Below are 8,562 nucleotides of genomic sequence, written 5' to 3' on the forward strand. Positions count from 1 at the left end.
ATTTAAAGGGCTTTCTGTAAGATAGTTACATCTCTTTTGCTTACTTGGTATAGACATGTCCGCTAGGAAATGCTTCCACTGATTGGTGTTGCAATACAGGGCATATGAATCTGCCTCTCAGACAATTTTAATTAAACACATTAACCAAAAGACTTATATGAGCCTGTACAATATAAAGTAAAATCAGGAGCAATATTCAGAAGCGAATAAAAATTATAATAAGGATTTTGCTCTGAGTCTAACCTGTGAACTCAGAAAGAGGTCCTTTGTTGAATGCCTTATGCAAGTTCTTGAAAACATGATAAATTAAGCCCTAGAATTCTAAAACATAGAACTCTCGAGTTTCAGTTTATTTGGAAATCTTCTCACTGATATAAAAAAGCAAATTAAAGAAAATATACTTAGAGAAATCAATCTTTTAACATCATTTAGGTAACAGATTAATTATTTGGAGGAATTAAAAGTGACTATCTTTGTCTTGCAAATTTTCTACAAATTAGAAATGTAAATACAGTCCACTATGACCTGAAACTGAGCCTAATTGGCTGAACTAGGTAAAACCTAAAACCAAGGGGGAAAAGGGGTGGGGAATAGATCTTTTAAAACTCAAACTGCTGTAAGGCTCCCTTACCCAAAATCTAATTCATAGCTTCCTTAAGGGTTTATGAAGGACAAATACAAATCTTAAAAGTCTTTTCCACAAATAGTAAAGTCTTAGTTATCTGAACAGGCAAATTTAACTTATTCCAACTGTTATTTATAAACTAGTAAGTTTATGCTGTAACACCTGAGTCATAACTAAGTTTCTAAAGTGAAGCTATTAAATCTCTAATTTTGTCTGTTTATATGTCTATGTACACATTATACATGAGATGCCTCTACTTCCAGCAAATATCAAAATTAGACTTATAAAAGAGCTCTATTTAAATGACTTAAAATTCAATGCTTACAAATTAAACATTTCCAAATATAAAAGAAACTGGCCATAATGAATTTCAGGTTCATGTGATCTAGGAAATATTCAGTATTAAATTAATATCTGATATTAAAGTTAGCCTAAGTTTGTTGGTTTAATCAATATGGTCATGTCTTACTTTTATGTACCTAGGTTTACTGAAGGTCAATATGTTTATGTTATTTATGTTACAGAGGTTGTCAGCAAGGAAAAAATTAACTTGGTACAGTAATGTTTTCATGTTAATAAATAAAGGTAAATGCACTAAAAGTTTTCAGGTGAACATTTGAGGCATAGTTATATTTTGGGAATGCCTTTCTAAAGTAGTTTCTCCAGATTTTTGGTAATGTACAACTTTAAAGGTTTTGTTAAATTAAGTTAAATGATGGGAATTCATTGAATATCCATTTCATTTCAAATAAGTAAAATACTGGAACATTAACTGATAAACAGGTCTAAATTTACCTACTTTTGTCTCCTTACAAGAGAGAAAATAAAGATATCTGAGTTTATTAGACACACATCATGCATCACATTGAAAAAGTTATACTATGAGAAGAAGTATGTTTCTAGAGATTATGGGATATTCTAATCAGAAAATGCTGATATGACAAACAGTTCGCAATTACTTGCTGCTTGTCAGTTTTCACAAGAGGTTAAGGCTTATAAGGGTTAAAATTGTAGCATGTAATTAAAGCTACTAAAATATTAAGGGGAACATTTCAATGTGCAAGGAAAGTAGGGTGTATGTTTTCAGTAAAAGAAGGCATGAAGAATAGAAATGAATTTGTTGGAACACCTATCCTTCTGAAACTATTCCAAAAAATTGCAGAGGAAGGAACACTTCTAAACTCATTCTATGAGGCCATCATCATCCTGGTACCAAAACCAGACAAGGCTATTACAAAAAAAGACAATTACAGGCCAATATCACTTATGAATATAGATGCAAAAATCCTCAACAAAATACTAGCAAATCAACTCCAACAATGCATTAAAAGGATCATACACCATGATCAAGTGGAATTTATCTCAGGGATGCAGGGATTTTTGAATATATGCAAATCAATCAACATGATACACCACATTAACAAATTGAGGAACAAAAACCAATAGACACAGAAAAAGCTTTTGATAAAATTCAACATCCATATGTGATCAAAACTCTCCAGAAAGTGGGCATGGATGGAACATACCTCTACATAATAAAGGCCATATATGACAAAACTACAGCTAACATTATATTTAATGTGGAAAAGCTGAAAGCATTCCCTCTAAGATCAGGAACAAGACAAGAATGCCCACTCTCACCAGTTTAATTCAACATAGTTTTGGAAGTCTTAGCCATAGCAATCAGAGAAGAAAAAGAACTAAAAGGAATCCAAATTGGAAATGAAGAAGTAAAACTGTCACTGTTTGCAGATGACATGATACTATACATAGAAAACTTTAAAGAAGTGACCAGAAAACTACTAGGACTCATCAATGAATATGGTAAAGTTGTAGGATACAAAATTAATATACAAAAATCAGTTGCATTTGTATACATTAACAATGAAATAGCAGAAAGGGAAATTAAGGAAATGATGCCATTTACCACCATGCCAAAAAGAATAAAATACCTAGGAATAAACTTACCCAAGGAGACAAAAGAACTGTCTGCTGAAAACTATAAGACACTACTGAAGGAAATTGAAGATGACATAAACAAATGGAAAGATACACTGTGTTCTTGGATTGGAAGAATCAATATTGGTAAAATGGCCATACTGCCCAAGGCAATCTACAGATTTAATGCAATCCCTATCAAATTACCCAATCTACAGATTCAGTGCAGTCTCTATCAAGTTACCAACAACATACTTCAGAGAGCTGGAACAAAAAATGTTAAAATTTGTATGGAAACACAAACAGCCAAGACAATCTTGAAAAAGAAGAATGGAGCTGGGATAACCATGCTCCCTGACTTCAGACTGTACTACAAAGCTACTGTAATCAAAACAGTATGGTACTGGCACAAAAACAGACACATAGATCAATGGAACAGGATAGAAAGCCCAGAAATAAACCCATGCATATATGGTCAATTAATCTATGACAAAGTAGGCAAGAATATACAATGGAGAAAAGACAGTCTCTTCAATATGTGGTGCTGGGAAAACTGGACAGCTACCTGTAAAAGACTGAAACTAGAACATTCTCTAACACCATGTACAAAAATAAACTCAAAATGGATTAAAGACCTAAATGTAAGACCAGATACTAAAAAACTCCTAGAGGAACACTCACAGACATACATTACAGCAATATATTTTTTCAACCAGCTCCTAAAGTATTAGAAATAAAAGCAAAAATAAACAAATAGGATCTAATTAAACTTAAAAGCTTCTGCACAGCTAAGGATTCCTTCAACAAAATGAAAAGACAACCTACAGAATGGGAGAAAATATTTGCAGAAAATGTGACTGACAAGGGACTCATTTCCAAAATATACAAACATCTCATATACCTTAATATCAAAGAAACAAGCAATCCAAACCAAAAATGGGCAGAAGACCTAAACAAGCAATTTTCCAATGAATACATACAAATGGCCAATAGGCACATGAAAAAATGCTCAGCATCACTAATTGTCAGAGAAATGCAGATCAAAACTACAATGAGCCAGAATGGCCATTATTGAAAAGTCTACAAATGATAGATGCCGGAGAGGCTGTGGAGAAAAGGGAATCCTCCTACACTGTTGGTGGGAGTGTAGATTGGTGCAGCCACTATGGAGGACAGTATGGAGATTCCTTAAAAAACTGAAAATAGGCTTATCATGTGATCCAAAAATCCCATTATCCCATATCCAGAGAAAAATAAAATTCAAAAAGACACATGTACCCAATGTTCATAGCAGCACTATTTATCATAGCCAAGACATGGAAACAACCCAAATGTCCATCAACAGATGGCTGGATAAAGAAGATATGGTACATATATACAATGGAACACTACTCAGCCATAAAAAGAATGAAATAATACCATTTGCAGCAATATAGGTGAACCTGAAGATTGTCATTCTAAGTGAGGTGGGCCAGAAAGAGAAAGAAAAATGCCATATAACATCATTTATATGAGGAATCTAAAAAATAATAACAATAATAAACAGGACACAAATGAACTAATTATTTACAACTAAGATGATCGATTTCTTAAATACGTGTAAGCACATTTGACTGTCCTTTATGATTGGATTACTGCAATCTGTCAATTCTTATTTTGTAGTTGTCTTTATTCTTTTGATGACTATGTAATTTTAAAAAGCCAAAGCTCTAACCTGTTCTTAGAAACAATAATTAGTACATATATGTGAACCCCAAAAAGTGCTATATATGGTATATATGCATTTACATGCAATATAATGTGTATGTACAGTCGCACTGTAATAAGTCTACCTAAGAACACTAAAAAAGGAGAAAAAAAATTTTAAAGAAACAAATTTGTTGGAAAAAGAGGGGTGATTTTGTCCCAGAGCTGGTTATTTCTGGATTTAAAACAAAGGGTGGGGGTACTAATATGGATACAGAATTTGTGGAAGGCTTGAAGAAAGGAAGCCTGAAAAAAGGAGTTTTATACATGGTCATGCTGAATTAAGTTAAATTTAATTAGATCAATATATTTTGTTACTAAAAGTAGGCTAGTAGAAGACTAACTTTGGTTCCTCTTTCTGTTAAGAGAGTGAAGTTTTCTTGGAATACTGCTTTTGATAACAGATTGTGTAAGTTTCCTTGCCTTCAAGTGATCTGTATTTATTTTTTACATCCTTTGTCACTTTGATGAAGTGAGCAAGTATTGTTTCACAGTAACCTATGATCTTTTTGACCAAGTATTTTTAAACCTTTTTGATATTTTTGACAGGTTTCCCAAATATTAAATTCTAACTAAGTTATTATGATCTCCAGCTAACTCTAAGATGATTCAAAGAAACCCTGAGATATCTCAGATAGAAGTGTTAAATTAATCAGGCTTATTTGGTATGTTAAATTACTTGAAAAGCATTGTCAAGTGACTGGATTTAAACTTTAGGTTTTATAGTATGGGTAAATGTCATAAATATAGATATTCCAAAATTTATATGAAATTCCTAAAAATGTGCTATACCCTGGTATAATGTTGTCAGTCTTAATTCTAGTTATTATCTTAAAATTCTACTTGTCACAGAAATATCCAAGTTTCTTGTTAAATAGCAATTTAATCCTTTCCTTAACCATGCTATTTTAAATCTTTTGTCATTTGTAGACAATTATTATTTTATTCTGATGCTCTTATAAAATGAAGAACTTCAAGAAGATTCATATAAAGAACTTTTTGACAGATATAACTTGATAACTTTTAGATCATACCACTTAACTGAGTAAGAAATTATAAAACTCTAATTTAAAAACTGATGACTTCATCTAGATCAACAGGAATCAATTACACGAGACTAAATGAACTGATAAATATGATTTATAATTTTATAAACTTTATGTAAAATATATTGCCTTTTAATCTTTGTTCTCCAGAAAAATCTAACCCCTTTGCTTTGACCCTCAACAAGTTGATAAAGTATACCTTTGTGAACAAAGATGAAACATTTATCTTTTTCTCTCTACCTGATCCTTCCAGAATTTCACTTCTTTAACTGGCTCCCCTCTGGACTTGCTGGTTTATTGTCACCAGATTACAATTAGTTTACTAATCATTGCTTTAATTTTTTTCTCCTTGTTTTCAAATTGTTTATGCTTTGTATCTCTCTCTCTGCTGTACTATGACTTTGTGGATGAGAATGTCCTCTACCATATCAATAAACAAAGGATGTTGCTGCCGTTGAGCCAATAGCCACTACAGCCACCCCCAACTGTGCACCATGAAAGGATTCGGGATGGAGAAAAGCAGTATACTGGCCCTAGATAGTTAAGATGTGTATGAAAGGAATTATTTCAATAAGCTGAAACTCTTGTATCTTCCCATACATAGAAAAACACTAAATTCATTAATTGAGATGTCAGGTTTTTCTGGATTTTTCTTTAATTAACAGTAATTTTTTGATATTCCAACAACCTGTTTTGTTGCAAAAACTCCCATATATTCTGGCTCTTCCCTTACTTCCTTGGAGCAGTCCCTCAGAGCTATCTGGGAAGCTATCTTCTGGGCCTGAGTACTCAAATTCTGTCAAAGAAAACACAATTCTCAATTTTCAGGTTGTGCATCTTTTTTTAGTTGACAACTTTATTAATACTACTAGCTGTATTACTTATATCCTATCTATTTTATGAGGTGGTTATCTCTTACATTACCCAATGTGTAACCTGGCCTCTGAAAAACTTAAAGATGGCTAAAAGTCTTGAGGCAGTTGATCATATATATAATTCTGCATAGAATAATTGTAATAGTGCAACTCTGGATATGAGAAGAAGCAACAAGGGAAAGCATTTCCTGTGTCATAACAGACTAGTAAGACAGGCAATCCATAGTATTCTAGATTATTAACAGGGCCTGATCCAAAAGAAGAAAAAAATAAACACATTAAATGGCCTATCAACAGAATCTTCACCTCATAAGGGAATAAGCCTCCTTAGCACCGTGGGACAAAATTTAGTCATGAAATGCCTCCCAAACATTGATTGAATTTATGACCAAGAGGAGGCGCTGTGGACTAGGAATGTCACCTACCATAAAGCTAACAAAGGAAGTTGAGCCCATAAAGGCATCAGTCACTGCAGCTGTTCTTGATGGTGAGCCTTGAGGGAACTAAGGATGGAAACAGATAAGATACTAGCCCTAAATAGCTAGGTGCATACCAAAGGAATGATTCCATTGAGCCCAGAATTTTGCACCTTCCTATACAAAGAAAAGCGCTAAATTCTTTAACTTGAAATATCTGGTTTTCTTTAATTAACAATAATCTTTTGATGTTCCAACTACCTGGTCTTTGTTCCAAAACCTCGTATATATCCTGGCTCCTACCCTACCTCTTCTGAGCAGACTGTCAGATCAATCTGAGAGATTGTACCCCAGGCTTAAGTGCTGAGAAAGTCCACCGAATAATACGTAACTCTCAACTTTTAAGTTGTGCTTTTTTTTTTTTCAATGTACAGGAAGAAGAGAAGCATGGAGGAGAGAAAGGGCAAGGAAGTTATGAAGGACACTTTTGGAACTGGAGACCCATGGATGTGGTTGAGGATAAAGATGAGTAGAATGAGTTTTGCAAGAAAAGGAAATATCTTATTGGATCTTAGGTGTTCTGTATTACTTTTACTTGCTGAGATGGATGGTTGAAAAAAATATGGGGTGGGAAAAACAAAAACATTAATTCAGAAAGATACATACACCCTGCTATTAACAGCAACGTTATTTATGTTTTTATTTTTCTCAATATATGCCCAGGAGTGGAATTGCTGGGCTATGTGGTGGCTCTGTTTTTGAGTTTTTGACAAACCTCCATATTGTTTTCCATAGTGGTTGCACCAATTTACATTCCCGGCAACAGTGTACAAGGGTACCCTTTCTCCACATCCTTGCCAACATTTATTATTTATGTTCTTTTTGATGATGGCCATTCTGAAAGATGTAAAATGATATCTCATTGTGATTTTGATTTGCATTTCCCTGATATTAGTGATGTTGAGCAACTTTTCATGCTCCTGTTGGCCATTTGCATTTCCTTTTTTGGGAAAATGTCTATTCAGTTCTTCTGCCCATATTTTAAATGGGTTGGTTGGTTGGTTGTTGGCTTTTTAATTGAAGTACAGTTCATTTAAAATGTATTAGTTTCTGGTGTACACCATGAATGGACTTGGAAGGCATTATGCTAAGTGAAATAAGTCAGACAAAGAAAGACAAATAGTGTAAGATATCACTTACATGTGGAATCTTAAAAAATACAACAAACTAGTGAATATAACAAAAAAGAAACAGACTCATAGATGTAGAGAAGGAACTAGAGGTTACCAGTGGGGAGATGGAAGGAGGAGGGGCAAGATGGAGGTGGCGGATTAAGAAGTGCAAACTATCAGGTACAAAATAAGCTATAAGGATGTATTGTACAACATGGAGAATATAGTCAATATTTTAAAATAACCATAAATGGTGCATAACCTTTAAAAATTTGTGAATCACCATATTACATACCTGTAACATATTGTACATCAACTATACTTCAATTAAAAAATATGATATTGTAAAATACATACATAAATAAATTTTAAAGTGGTTAAAAATATGGGGTGGGATCTGGACAGATGGAATACTAATGTGTTTGTACGTGTGTGTATAAGTGTATATGACTATAGTGAAGCTGAGGTGCTACACAGAAGCATCTGACAGGCAGTGGGACCTGAAATAAAGGAATGTTTGTATCTCTAGTGTGTAACATAGTTCCTGGCACTGAATGGCTGCTCAATAAGTATTTGTTGAATGAATGCATGAATAACTCTGCAGAATTTAACACTTTCTGAAAAGAATATAAAATAAAAAGTTTAAAAATTAACTAGACAAAAATGAAAAAGCAAACTTTTTTGCCTGTTATTGCCGAAATGTTGGCCTCTATGCACTGGTGTTGAATTGAGTCTTGGAGACAG

Source organism: Vicugna pacos, chromosome X (assembly GCF_048564905.1).
Source record: "Vicugna pacos chromosome X, VicPac4, whole genome shotgun sequence".
Lineage (NCBI taxonomy): Eukaryota > Metazoa > Chordata > Mammalia > Artiodactyla > Camelidae > Vicugna > Vicugna pacos.